General features: G+C 44.5%; 1 non-coding gene and 1 pseudogene across 1 annotated transcript; one reads left to right on the top strand and one right to left on the bottom strand.

Moving 5' to 3' along the window:
* Positions 1-1,706: 1,706 nt before the first annotated feature.
* LOC111524404 overlaps positions 1,707-15,334 on the bottom strand; it is a 47,516-nt pseudogene continuing 33,888 nt past the window's right edge.
* On the top strand, positions 8,300-8,402 carry LOC111524436. Its single transcript, XR_002725788.1, has one exon. It is a non-coding gene; the product is annotated as a small nucleolar RNA U13 (small nucleolar RNA).

Here is a 15,334-nt window from a genome sequence, read left to right as displayed (position 1 = left end):
GGGGCGGGGAGCCAGGAACAGCCACCACCACCCAAGCACCCGGGAAAAAGAACAAAAACCCCCGCAAAAAAAAAAAAAAAAAAAAAAAAAAAAGGAAAAGAAAATATGTCTGCATTTTGTTTCTAAGTTGTAGTTGCATTTTGTAGGAGTTGAAACTGGATTTTTCAGGAGCAGTTGCTCAGAAATCTTGGATTTGAGGCCTTTCATACTCATTTGCAGGAAGAAAGTGTTCTCTCCAGGAAAATGCATTGCTCAGTTGAAAGCATAAACTTCTATTTTGATATCTGCAGAGTTCATGTACACGTGGCTGTGTACATTTGTCCTACTGGTTTGGAATTTAGATCTGGATTGATGTGACAGGTTATTGCTGTTTAACACTCTCCTTTCTCTTGCTGAAAAGCTCTTAAATAGTTTTAGAGGTTATTTGTGAGTTATGACATGCTCCTCACTTTTTCAGGGTTATGAAAAACATTGTGTTAGTCATGAGCTTGAAGAATTATAAATGTGTGATTTTAGTTAAGACTGTGCTTTTTATTTTTCTTTTTTCCTATTTACTTAGAAGCTAGTTTTCAGTCTCTGACACCACGTTGGCAGACATCAGCAGGAAAAGAAAGGGATTTAATTTGGCAGCTTGCCTGGAAATAAGAGAGAAAATTTATTGCTTACACCAGTTGCTACCTTATCCAAGGCTACAAAGAAAGAAAGATTCTTATGTCACTTTTTTCCTTTAAATTTTCTTTAAAATTTTTACCAAAGTAATACAGACACATTTAAAATTATATATATATATCAAAGGATCCAGAAGGACTAATAATGAAATGCAATTGCCCTCCCAAGCCCTCTTCCTGCTCCTAAGAAGGAGTGTCTTTCAACTTTGCCTTTTGGTGGATCCTTCCATACCTCTAATACTCAGCTTATAAATCTGTTTCTGTAGGTGTTTTTTTTTTATTATTTTTATTTAATGAGGTATAATTCACATACCATTAAATTCATCATTTTAAAGAATGTAATTCAGTGGGGTTTTGTATATTCATAAAGTTGTGAAATTATCACCACTATCTGATTTTAGGATGTTTTCATCATGCCAAAAGGAAACCCCACATCTATTAGGCAATCATTCCCCATTGCCCCTCCCCCAACCCTAGGCAACTAGTCATCTACTTACTTTATTTATTTATTTATTGCATCTGCAAAGTTGGCATCGTAGCTTTATTTGTGCGCCGAGGGTGAAGGCAATCTGTCATCAACTCTTCTTTCCCTGATATGCTCCAGAATAAGGAGGGGTGGGTGGAACAGCCATGAGCAGGGCCAGGTGTGGGCTATGTGGTCCGTCAGGAGTCCTTAGGGCTGTAGTCCACGTGTGCACATCCTGTTTCAGAGGAGGGGGCCTGAGGAAAGGGAGCCAACAGGACCAAGCAACTGTTAAGCTGAAAAGCTGCAAGTTTGGTGGGACATAGACTTGGGCAGAGGGAGCGATGAAGTCAGGACAGGGCAGGGCTGTGGCTTTACAGATTTAGGGAGGCAGAGCTGCTGGGGAGATGCATTCTTCAGGCAAGCTTGTGCTTTGCTGTCCTCAAAGTGGGTTCCTCTGCTTAATGAGCCCTTAATCTTTCCCCAGGAAAGTAGAAGAGAAAACCCAAAATGAGAAGGAAAATTTCTGGGCTGGACTGTCTGAGACTGGTTGTCTGAAATAGTCCAGAAAGAACATGATTTCTCAGTTATCTAGCATTGCTTGTTGCAGTCCAGCTCCCATGACCTTAGTGTCCTGGAAGGTTTAAGGGCCTGCTGGTATCCTCCCTATAGAAAGGAAGCCCCATCAGTCATTAAAGATCATCTAGCAGCAGGCCTAGTAGTAGAGCAGGCTGACTTCAGGTTTAGTGTTCAGGGTAAACAGTGACTGTGATTAAAGGAAATTGATGTCTTTCCCTCAGCTTAAATTGCATCCCATCTCCAGACCTGGCTGGGCCATGGGTGAGAAGGGCAGGAACTAAGCCCGATGGAAGTCCCCCCGCTGACCGCCAGTCTTGCTAATGAGCTTGATCTCCTCCAACATGATGTCCCTGCTGATAGCCTTGCACATGTCATACAGAGCGAGGGCGGCCACTGCACCAGAGGTCAGGGCCTCCATTTCCACCCTGGTGGGGGCCCCGAGTCTGGCAAGATGCCCAGATCTCCACGGCATGGCACATGCTGTCCAGCTCCAGCTGCACCTGGAACGTGGCTCAGGACCACATGGTGGCACAGACGGATCCGCTGGCTGGTCAGTTTGGCTGCCTGGACTCCAGCCAGCTGGGCCACCACCAGGGCATCTCCTTTCTTGAGCTGGTTCTGCTGGACAAGCTTGAAGGCTACAGGCCCCAGGAGGACCATGGCTGAGGCCACAGCCACCCGCTCTTCCTGCTCACATCTACCATAGCTTCCTGTCCTTCCAAGTCCACATGAGTTAGTTGTTCTGAGGTTAACTGGGGTCCTGAGAGGGCAGCAGGAGCCCAGGAACCTGAGCTAAGGCACTTTGAGTTGGCATCTGAGTCTGCATGGGAAGTGTAGTGTCTCTGAAAGGAGCCAGACCCTAGCTGCTGCTGGGCTAGAAGAGGGGCCTGGGGAACCCTGTATCCTTTCCATAAAGTGGCCATCTGGCTAGAGAAACTCATTCTGGATCTTAGACCCTGCGCATGGAGGGGGTCCCAGGAGGAAATGCTTGGCTTAGCTGCTGGGGATTCATGGAACATCAAAAACGACTTCATGGGTCACCCACCGATGAGGATCATGGGCCGGTTATTCATCTGGGAAATACTGAACAGGCCTGCATGCTGCCGCTCCTTCCTGCCCACGGCAGCCCGGATGGTTCTCAGCAGCTCCTGCTTGGAGGCCCCAGCTTGCAGTGATCCCGTAGAGATACCTCAGAGTTTCCAAAAGAGGCAGACCTTGAGGTTCCCGTCAGCTGTGATTCACAGGCGGTTGCAGGTCCCACAGAAATGCTCAGACATGGACATGATGAAGCTGATCTGGCCTTGGAATCCAGGGATTTTTAAAGACCTTGGCTGTCCTGGATTCCTCCTCTGGCAGCTTCTCCAGCTCTGGCCATTGCTGCCGGACAGTTTCTAGCATCTTCTTATAGCTGACCATCTTCTTGAAGTTCCACTTGTTACCATCAAAGGGCATGTACTCTATGAAGTGCACGTCCAGGGGGAGGCCCTCGGTCAAGGCCACAAAGTCCAGGAGTTCATCCTCGTTAAGGCCTCGCATCACCACGCAGTTCACCTTCACAGGGTTGTATAGCCTGTGGCCTTGTGGATGCCCTCCATGACCTTGTGGAAGCCTTTCCTGCGGACGATGAACTCAAACTTGGCAGGCCCCAATGCGTCCAGGCTGATGTTGATGGCACTGAAACCAGCCTTGTGAAGCTGGGGCAGCAGCCGGGCCAGGTTGATGCTGTTGGTGGTGACACCAATGGTCCTCAGCCCTTCCAGCTGCTGGAGCTGGGCCACAGTGTCCATCACGTCCAGCTAGATGAGCGGCTCTCCGCCCATGAGCCGGAACTTTTTCCACGCCTTCCTTCACAAAGAGCCAGGCAAGGGTCAGGATCTTCTCTGTGGTCAGCAGGTTGACCTTGGGGGTCAGAGGGACCCCTCCTCGAGCATGCGGTACTGACATATGAGGCTGCTCTTCTCCCTGAGGGAGATCCGCAGGTAGCTGTGCTGCCAGCCTAAGCTGTCTGTGAGGAGGGCGGAAAAGGGGGCCTTGTGCTCCCGCAGGAACTGCCTCCGCCTGGACAGCTCCTCTCAGGCAGCTTGGGCGGACTCGCCGGGGCGGGGCGGCATCACCGGAACCCCTGAGCTGCAGCTCCGGGCGTTGGACCTCAGGAGCCGCCTCAGTATCCCGGACAGTGGCCGCGCCACCGTGAAGCCTAATCCCAGCAGAGCCGCGGCCCACAGCCGGCTTCGGGAGCACACTGGCCGAGCAAAAGCGATTCTCCTACCTCAGCCTCCTGAGTAGCTGGGATAACAGGCATACACCACCACGCCCGGCTAATGTTTTGTATTTTGAGTAGAGGTGATGGTTCACCATGTTGGCCAGTCTGGTCTTGAACTCCTGACCTCAAATGCTCTGCCTGCCTCGGTATCCCAAAGTGCTGAAATTACAGGCGTGAGCCACCGCGCCAGGCCCATCTGCTTTATGTTTCTGTAGATTTACCTTTTCTGGACATTTCATATAAATGGAATCACACAGTATGTGACCTTGTATGATTGGCTTCTGTCACTTAGTGTAGTGATTTCAGGGTTCATCCATGTCGTCGGTGTGTCAGTACTTTATGATGGCTAGTCATAAAGTAATGTATGTATAGACTACATTTTATGTATAGACTACATTTCGTTTATCCATTCATCAGTTGATGGACATTTAGACTGTTTCCACCTTGGGCTGTTATGAATAACGCTGCTGTGAGCGTTCGTATATAAGTGTGTGTGTGCACGTGTGTTTTCAATTCTTTTGGATATATATGCAACTGTTTTTATTTATCCCTTTATACTTCCTGTTATGAGAAATGAAGATATAGCTTGTTTACAGTATTCTCTCTCCTTCCCATTTCCATCCTACCAGTTGAGTATCTGTTTTTACTTCTTCCTTTGATTACATTTGTAACTGTAGTAATTGTGATTGATTTTCACTCAGATGACAAAAAACTGCCTACGGCAGCTTAAACACAAAGAAATTTGTACTCACTTAACAAGTCCTGCTTATTGTTGGTTCAGTTGCCAAAAACTGCCAGCAGGGACTCAGTTTAAAATAAAATAGAAATTTAAATAAAATTTTTATTTTATGCCTTTCCTGTCTTTCCTCTCTGCCATCCTTAACAGGCTAGTTTTTATATTCATGCTTGTCTTCATTTGATTACAAGATGATGGCCACAACTCCAAACATTCACAGCTTCATACAAACAGGAAAAAGAGGAGAATAGGCAAGAAACAGAAGCTATGTCTGTCACCTTTCATCAATAAAGTACAAGCTTTCTTAGACCTCCTCTCACAAACCCTCTAGCAAAGCAAACTTCCACTTAAATCTCACTGGCCAGAACTAAGTCATATGACCATACAGAGAAGCAAGGGAACCTGGAAAAACCTACAAGAAACTGGATTGACTAATTGGCTTATAGCAATAGTTCTCAATCCTGGTTACATATTAGAATCTCCTAGGGATATTTTAAGTGTACATCTCTGAACATAGTCTTATCCTAGGTTCAGTGGTTCTCAACCAAGGGCAAGTTGGCAATGTTGTATACAGTCTTGATTCTTGTAACTGGGGCGAGGTGCTCCCACCACTAAGTGGCTAGAGGCCAGGATGGCGTAAAACACCCTACAACACACACAACAGCCCCCAACAACACAGAATTATTCTGTTCAAAATGTCAGAAGTGTCAAGTTTGAGAAAACTTGCCCTGGACCAATTAAATTATAATCTCTTCTAGGTGGTTGCAATGTGCGGCCAGGGTTAAGATTCACTGGTTTCTGAATGATCCATTACATATCATCATTACATATTGATGTCCTGAACAAAACTAGGGTCCTGTTACAAGGAAGTAAGGGGAATAAATATTGGTTATGTAGTGTGTCTGCTCCAGTAACTTTGGTCATATGCTAACAGTTTTACTTCTAATTCTGTTAATTATGTAGTGTCTCTTGGTTCCTGTTTCGTGAGATGGGAATGTCAGCCTGTCACACACTTTGAGTTCTTCTCCCTTTTACTTTTCAACTTCTATAATTTGAAATTTAATTTTAGATTGACAAAGTGAATAGCATTTATTTTCTGTCCTATAATCAAAATTACATCTATATGTTGTCTAACTACAGGTTTTTTTCTTTCCCTTTTTTTTTTTTTTTTTTTGAGACAGAGTCTGGCTCTGTGGCCCAGGCTGGAGTGTAGTGGCGCAATCTCGGCTCACTACAAGCTCTGCCTCCCGGGTTTACGCCATTCTCCTGCCTCAGCCTCCTGAGTAGCTGGGACTACAGGCACCCGCCACCTCGCCCAGCTAGTTTTTTGTATTTTTTTTAGTAGAGATGGGGTTTAGTAGAGCATGGTCTCAATCTCCTGACCTCATGATCCACCCATCTCGGCCTCTCAAAGTGCTGAGATTACAGGCTTGAGCCACCGCGCCTAGCCTTTTTTTTCTGAGACAGGGTCTCACTCTGTCACCCAGGCTAGACTGTGGTGGCAAGATACTGGCTCACTAAACCTCCAAATTCAAGCGATTTTCCTGCCTCAGCCTCCCAAGTAACTGGGATTACAAGCACATGCCCCCATTCTTGGCTAATTTTTGTACTTTTAGTGGAGACGGGGTTCACCATGTTGGCCAGGCTGGTCTTGAAATCCTGTCTTCAGGTGATCTGCCTGCCTCGGCCTCCCAAAGTGCTGGGATTACAGGTGTGAGCCACTGCACCCGGCCTAACTACAGATTCTTAAAGTTGAAATTTAATAAACAGAATTTATATTACGACAGTATAAACATTGTTCACTGCAGAGCTCAGAAATGTTTTTAAGTTTCATTATCAGCTTTTGTTTTACCTAGAGTTTGTACTTTTATTTATTTTATGTATTTTTATTTATTTATTTTTTGAGACAAGGTCTCGCTCTGTCACCCAGGCTGGAGTGCAGTGGCATGGTCACAGCTCACTGCAGCTTGGACCTCCTAGGCTCAAGTGATTCCTTCACATCAGCCTCCCAAGTAGCTGGGACCACAGACACACACCACCACACCTGGCTAATTTCTGTACTTTTTGTAGAAATGGGGTCTTGGCCAGGCTGGTATCAAACTCCCAGGCTCAAGTGACCTTTGCTCCCTCAACCTTCCAAAGTGCTGGGATTACATGTGAGCCAGCCCTCCCAGCCCCTATTTTTTTTCTTTTTTCGGGGGACTGTTAGACTTAGGCCATTTTATTTTTATGTTATGTTATTTATTTGTTTATTGAGGCAGAGTCTTGTTCTGTCACCCAGGCTGGAGTACAGTGGCATGATCTCGGCTTACTGCAACCTCCACCTCTCAGATTCAAGCAATTCTTCTGCCTCAGCCTCCTGAGTAGCTGGGATTACAGGCGTGCGCCATCACGCCTGGCAACTTTTTGTATTTTTAGTAGAGACGGGTTTCACCATGTTGACCAGTCTGGTCTCAAACTTCTGACCTCAGGTGATCCACCTGCCTTGGCCTCCCAAAGTGCTAGGATTACAAGCGCGAGCCACCGTGCCTGGCCGACTTACGCTATTTTAAAAGGTATTCATATAACCCTATTTCTATCTGGTATCAGCAAGGAACAAACAAAGACTAAAACTAGACGAAGTTTCTTTGGAACTAAAAGATTTCACAATCACCCTCTAATTTCAATGAGATTTTTAAGAACTGTGGAATCTAATTCATGTGAAACTGGGCTTACAGAATAGAGTTATGATACTGTAATTCTATGTATCAAGATTTCAGTAAATAAAGACATACTTGGTGAAGTTGTTAAATGTTGGTTAAATGTTAAATTTTTGTTTGGGAATGGTTTTACTGGATGCTTCTAATGTAAATAGGAGAAAAATCTTTCATTGATTCATTTGTCAGATACTATGTGATTTTATATATTATGCACTGGTGAAGTAGGGGTATAGTGATGGATGAGCTAGCCCCATGTGACAACTGTAAATAATTTTATTTGCAGTGGATACTTCTCATTATTGACTGCTTTATAGCCAAAGAACATTAAGTGAAATTACATTCAGACTTAGTGTTACTGGGAAGCAAGGTCTCCACCACTGTGAATATCTGGGTGCAGCTGCAACAGGAACATGCCGTGACCTGTGGGACACTGAACGTCTACCCCAATTGCAACTCCACGTTGCAATTCCTTCTAGAATTCAGTGGTAATTTAAATAGCTTTACAGTAGGCTTCCCAGAGCTCCACAAAGCATTGTCTATGGCTACCTGGATTTCCAGAAGCTGTATAATTCAATCTTGTAGGTAACATAATATCACCTCTTCATAGATTATTTTTGCACGTAGTATAGTTGCATTTTCTGTTACTTTTGATTGGCCAAATTTTTAGTGAGGTAAAATGTACATAGAGTGAAAGACAGATCTTAAGTACAATTCAAGGAGTTCTGACAAATATATACTCCTATGTAACCAATGTCTTAATTGGTTAATTTTCTCTTTTGGGAGTTTCGGGTAACTATTAATTTGAGTTAATGCCCAAAGATCTCTGAAAACATTTTCTTTCTCTTTTTTACTAAGAAAGTTTTTTAAGTGTGATAAGATCCACATAACATGATCCTGTTGGAGTTCATAAGCATGATCGTTGGGTTTTCACGTGCATGTGTGAGATGTGACTCCCTCAAGCCTGTTACAACATCAACACATTACCAGTCTGACACACACAGAAAATACACATAACAAAATTTACCATCAGTGACAGTACATTTATAATATTGTGCAACCATTACTACCATCTAGTTCTAGAACATTTTCACTACCTCAGAAGGAAACCCCGTACACATTAAGCAATCCCCATTCCACCTTCCCTAAGCTCTGGCAACCATTCATCTGCTTTCTGTCTCTATGGATTTGCCTAGTCTGGATATTTTACATAGAATCATACTATATTGGCCGTTTGTGTCTGGCCCATTTTTTTTTTCACTTAGCATAATGTTTTCAAGGTTCACAAATTTTGTAGCCTGTATCAGTACATCATTTCTTTTTATGACAGGATAATATCCCATTGTGTGTGTATACCACAATTTATCTGCTTATGTGTTAATGGACATTTGAGTTGTTTTCACCTTTTGGCCACTGTGAATAGTGCTGCTATGACTATTCATGTAAAAGTTCTGTTTGAACATTTGTTTTCAACTCTGAAAAAGATATTATTTTGTCACCCCTATTGGGACCTGCTATTTTGCTCCTTTACTGCCTGTTACTTGTTCTAAACAAAGCCAAACAAAAAGAGCAAGTCAGTGCTGAAACTGCCAAGGAGAAAAAGGTAAACAATGGTCATGCTGTTTGACATGATTTTGGACAACCCCCTTGGCCAGTGCTCAGGAATGTGAAAATCATAGACACGGAGAACAGAAAACAGTGCATTCTTAGTTAACAAAATCACAGACTTTCCCAGCATTTGGTGTGAAAGGCTTTGATTCCTATGTCTGTGTCCAAAGGGGATTGTTGTTTAAACCACAATGGCTGCTTAGTGGCCGGTTGCAAACGAGGTTGAAATGTGTAAAAATGGTAAAGATGATAATTGCCCAGTGAGCATTCCTGGCAGTGGCTAACCTTGCAGTGCAGTGGGCACATTTTTAGGAAGGAGGGATGGAATGAGCTAGAGAGGTCATTTGAGCTACCTGGTAATGGTGTTACCCGAGGCACACACGCCTGACTGGATGCAAATCCCACTAAGTTTCCAGTGTCCTCTAAACTACCAACCCAAAGTGATTACCCAACCCTGGGAGTCTAAGAAGTTCAAGAACTCTGAAAAAGAAAGGGGTAATCCCCAGTGCCTACTCAAAACGAAATACCAATTTTGTCAGTACAGAAAAGCAAATGGAACCTGGAGACTGGAGTTGTAGAGCAGCAGCATCTTCCATCACTGGGGCTAGAATTATCACTGGGTTCCTGATGTTGAGATGCGAATGTGGGAACAGACCTCCCTAGCACACTTTCCTCCCTTTCTGTCCACTCAGATCACGAGAAATAGTTTGGCTTCACCAGTCAGTGACAGCCTCGGGATGGACTAAGTCCTTTACAATCTGCTACTTAGCTGTGTGATCTTGGACAAGTTACTTAACACATCTCAGCCTCAGTTTCCTCAACTGGAAAATGGTGTTAATAAAAGGGCCTATCACTGCCAGGCATGATGGCTCACACCTGTAATCCCAGCACTTGGGAAGGCCAAGGCAGATGGATCACTTGAAGTCAGGGGTTTGGGACCAGCCTGGCCAACAGGGTGAAACCTTGTCTCTACTAAAAATACAAAAGTAGAGTCCTGTCTCTACTAAAAATACAAAAATTAGCCGAGCATGGTGGCTTATGCCTGTAATCCTAGCTACTCGGGAGGCTGAGGCATGAGAATCCCTTGAACCCAGGAGGTGGAGGTTGCAGTGAGCTGAGATTATGCCACTGCACTCCAGCCTGGAGGACAGAGTGAGACTCTGTTTCAAAAAAAGGGGTGGCGGGGTGGGGGTCTAACACTTAGGGTTAATAAGATAATTCAGTTAAGCCATATGGAGCACTTAGCAGAGTTTCAGGCATACTGTCAGTGACCAAAAGAAAAAAAAAGAAAAAAAACCCAGCTATTATTGTGCTGCTGAAAAAGTGGGGCGGGCACAGCAGCACTACAGATGTGATAGTAACTGCCTGGGCAACCTGAACCATCCCTAAGGGCCCAAAACAGGGAGACGGGTGGGAAGGAACAGTGTATCCAGATCCCCAGTGATCATGGGTCACTATCAAGAGAAGCCAGCCTCTTCATTTACTGCTGGCTGGATACCCATGGCCTGCCCTGGAAAGCCATGTGGTTCACCCTGGGCCAAAGTGTTCCAGCTTACTGGATGCCTTATGATTGTAATAATTCATATGTAACTTTAAATGTATACAATCATCCATTCATTGATTGATCAGGAACCACTTACTAATTACCTACTGTGTGCCAGCCACTAGAACCTGGGGTTACAGCAACAAATAAGACACACAGTGGCCAGGCGCAGTGGCTCACGCCTGTAATCCCAGCACTTTGGGAAGTCAAGGTAGGTGGTTCAGTTGAGCCCAGGACTTTGAGACCAACCTGGGCAACATAGCAAAACCCCATCTCTACAAAAAAATACAAAAATTACCCGGGCGTGGTGGTGCACACCTGTAGTTCCAGCTACTTGGGAAGCTGAGGTGGGAAGATGCCTTGAGCCGGGGAGGTTGAGGCTGCAGTGAGCTGAGATGGTGCCACTGCACCCAGCCTAAACAACAGAGAGAGACCGTCTAAAAAAAAAAGTCACCATAGCATTCCCACTCTCATGGAGCTTATATTCTAAAGGGGTTTTGCCACATGATGCCTGTATCCTTAATTTCTTGTCATTTAACCTTTTGATGCCTCAATTTCCTAACCTACGACATGGAGATAGTAATAACAGCCATCTCAGAAAGTTGTCATGAGTTTTGAATGTGTTACTATCATAAAGCACTTAGAACAGTGCAAAGCGTGGAGTAAGCACTGTGTAAATGCTGACTGTCATTATTCAGAGGAAGGCTGAATGAGAAACAGGTTTGGCGAAGAAGATCAAGAGTCTCCTTTGGGTGCTTGTTAATGCTGAGGTATCAGCTGAATATCCAACTTAGGATTACTGATCAGGAGTTCAGATGTGTCTGGAGATCAAGGGACAGGCCTGAGTTGGAGGTATAAATCTAAGGGTAATTGGCATATTGTTGATATTTAAAGTCCTGAAATTAATTGAGAACAGGCTCAGGGATCACACCTGTAATCCCAGCATTTGGGAGGCCAAGGTGGGAGGATTGCTTGAGGCTAGGAATTTGAGACCAGCCTGGGCAACATAGCAAGACCCACCTTTACAAAGAAAAATGTTAAGAAAAATCAGCCAGGCTCAGTGGTGTGCATTTGTAGTCCAGCTACCTGGGAGGCTGAAGCAAGAGAATTGCTTGAGCACAGGAGGTTTTTTGTTTTGTTTTGTTTTGTGTGTGAGTGTTTTGTTTTTTTGTTTTTGTTTTTGTTTAGACAAACTCTCCCTCTTTCTCCCGGGCTGGAGTGCAGTGGCGCGATCTCGGCTCACTGAAACGTCCACCTCCCAGGTTCAAGTGATACTCCTGCCTCAGCCTCCCAAGTAGCTGGGATTACAGGCATGTACCACCACACCCGTCTAAGTTTTGTATTTTTAGTAGAGACAGGCTTTCACCATGTTAGCCAAGCTGGTCTCGAACTCCTGACCTCAGGTGATCTGCCCGCCTTGGCCTCCCAAAGCGCTGGGATTACAGGCGTGAGCCACTGTGCCTGCCCGAGCCCAGGAGTTTGAGGCTGCAATGAGCTATGATTATGACGCTACACTCCAGCATGAGCAATAAAACAAGACCTTTTTTTTTTTTTAAAAAAAGCAAATTAATTGAGATCACCAAGGGAGTGAAGACAGAGAAGAGAAACATCCCAAAGACTGAGACCTGGGGCACCCCAAAGTTTAAGACTTGGGGCTTTGAGGAGGAATAAGCAAAGGAGACTGAGAAGAGGCAGCGAGAGAGACAGGAGGAAAACTCAAGAGTACAGGGTTCTGGAAGCTGAGTGAAGAAAAGCTTTGCAAGAAAGAGGGGAGTCAACTGTCAAACGCTCCTGAAGGCAAAGTGAGACAAGAGCTGAGAGTAGTCATTCAGTGTGGCCACATCAGGGTCACTGGTAACCTTGAAGCAGTTCTGGTGAACAGGTAGAGGCAAACGCTGTGCTGGAGAATATTTAAGAGAGAATGGGAGGACTTGATGAGCATAGTATAAACATCTCTTTTGAGATGTAAAGGAAAACAAAGAAATGAGAAGTAGAAAGGAATATGAGGTCAAGGAAGTTTTCTTATTTGTCTGTTTTCAATTCTGTAAGATGGGCTTTATTTCACAATATTTGTAGTGATATGCACATGTATTTGAAGTGTTCCTTTATGGGACGTTTAAACAAGGTAGTTTTATCATGGAAAAGTATAGAGCTCTGGCAGAAAATGTCATGTTCTAGGTCACACCATTGCATGAGTTTGGAAGCCATTTTAAATATATTGAGTAAAGTAGGGAAATTAATTCAAGGGCCCAAAAAGTTAGGCCATTGGTGTTTAATAGTTGATGTTACAGAATCATTGCAGAGCCTTGTACCTGAACATACACCTTAGTTTGATGTGACATATACCACAGTACGTTGTATCTGAAAGAGAAGAGGAAAGCTGGTAACTCAGAAGGAATAGAAGCAAAACTTGAAAAGCTCTTACTTGAAGGATGATGGGAAAGGGCTTTATGAAACTCTGCCTCTTAATGATATAAAACAGAGTGGTCTCTCTGGGGTGATCCTACAAAGGTGGTAAACATAACATAACATGCAACCCCATGTGCAAAATTTAGAGCTTCCCTGATGAGGTGGGATGGGATTCTCACAAGTAAGACAAGCAACAAAAGCCTGAAACTACTTGTGGTGAGGAAACAAGAATGTTCTCGAAGATCTGGAATTTCTGTAGGAACAGAGAAGGAGGCCAGCATGTGGGGAAAACTCCCACCTAAAAGGGTGACCATGAAATGAGGAGCTGAGAAGGAAAATCCAGCTGGGCACAGTGACTCACAGCTGCCATCCTAGCACTTTAGGAGGCCAGGAAAGGAAGATCAGTTGAGCCCAGGAATTTGGAACCAGCCCTAGCAACAGAGCGAGACCCCATCTCTACTAAATAAATAAATAAATGAATGAATAAAATATAATTTAGCTGGGGGTGGTGGTGCATGCCTGTAGTCCCAGCTACTTAGGAGGCTGAGGTAGGAGGATCGCTTAAGCCTGAGAGATGAAGGCTACAGTGAGCTGTGGTTTTGCTACTGTGCTCCAGCCTGGGCGGCAGAGTGAGACCCAGTATCCACAAAAAAAAAAAAAAAAAAAAGAAAGAAAAAATTATTTAGCCGGTGTGGTGGTATGCACCTATAGCCTCAACTACTCAGGAGGCTGAGGTGGGAGGACAGCTTGAGCCCGGAGTTCAGGACCACCCTGGGCAACATAGTGAGACCCTGTCTCTACAAAAAATAAAAAACTAGCCAGGTGTGATGGTGCACACCTGTAAAAAAAGAAGAAGCAGAAGAAGAAAGAAGAAAGAAGAAGAAAGAAGAAAAAGGAAAACCCATAATCTAATCTCAGCCTTTTATTGAAGAAGCTGAGTCTTTAAAAATTATCAAGTTCTAAAAAGGGAATGTTAACACAGTATGTTCTATAGGATGGTTATAAGCCCATGTGAATGTCCAGTATTATTCACTAGAGAAAATGCTATCTAGTGATTGAACTGAAGTAGTGGGAGAGTTTTCTGCTAAGATTTTGCCCAATAAGCAAAGTTCCAAACTGATTAATTTTGCCCTGCAAGCCAGTCAGTCTGCTCACACTGGTTCATTAGACACTCAGAATTTCTTCAGTTTCTGCCTGTTCAGATAGTTTTGATTGGAAAGTAGTGCTTGATCCATGTGTTAAGCAAGAGATGTCTGTAATAGAACTAAACTCCTCGTGTATACACCAACTTACTATCCGTCAGCATAAATACCCAAGATGACACATCCACTTGCCTTTATTATGAGAAAAGTAGGTCTTGCTCTTAGACTAAAGAAATATTGGGGAAAGATTCATGCCTGTAATCCCAGCACTTTGGGAGGCCAAGATGGAAGGATTGCTTGAGCCCAGGAGTTCAAGACCAGCGTTGGCAACATGATGAGACCCCATCTCTATCAAAAATACAAAAATTAGCTGGATGTGGGAGTGTGTGACTGTAGTCCCAGCTACCTGGGAGGCTTAGGTAGGAGGATAGTTTGAACTGAGGAGGCAGAGGCTGCAGTGGGCTATGATCACACCACTGCTTCAGCCTGGGTGACAGAGCAAGGCCTTACCTCAAAAGAAAACCAAAAAATCCCTTAAGAAATGTCGGGGAGAGGCACAGTGGCTCACACCTGTAATCCCAACACTTTGGGAGGCCAAGGTGGGTGGATCACCTGAGGTCAGGAGTTCGAGACCAGCCTGACCAATATGATGAAACCCCATCTCTACTGAAAATACAAAAATCAGCCAGGTGTGGTGGTGGGCGCCTGTAATCCCAGCTACTCGGAAGGCTGAGACAGGAGAATCGCTTGAAACTGGGAGGCGGAGGTTGCAGTGAGCTGAGATCGTGTCACTGCACTCCAGCCTGGGCGACAGAGAGAGACTCCATCTCAAAATTAATAATCAATAAAAATAAATAATAAAATAAGGAATATTGGGGAAATATTTTAACTAAAGATAAAGGACAGAAGTACCTGTTCCCCTAGCCCATTTGTATCTTGTATTTCAATCACCTACTCCCTGTGCCTGCTTCTGGTCCCAACCCAAGTTACAGAAGCCAAGCTCTAGTCCTAGAATCTTCCTGCTGCCTGATTCCCACCAAAAGGGAATCCCCCTACCCCCAGTTTGTGCTTGCTGCAATTGGAGAAATAACCTCTCACATTTGTGCTGACCAATAAGCAGGGGACATTTCCGAGACACTAAAAGCCTGATACAAATAAAAAAACATCAGGTAGGCGCAGTGGCTCACATCTGTAATCCCAACACTTTCGAGGCTGAGGCAGGAGGAT

The sequence above is a fragment of the Piliocolobus tephrosceles genome, chromosome 17 (assembly GCF_002776525.5).
Source record: "Piliocolobus tephrosceles isolate RC106 chromosome 17, ASM277652v3, whole genome shotgun sequence".
In the NCBI taxonomy this organism is placed as follows: Eukaryota; Metazoa; Chordata; class Mammalia; order Primates; family Cercopithecidae; genus Piliocolobus; species Piliocolobus tephrosceles.
Note: the sequence above shows the minus strand (reverse complement) of the source record. Positions and strands in the feature narration are given on the sequence as shown.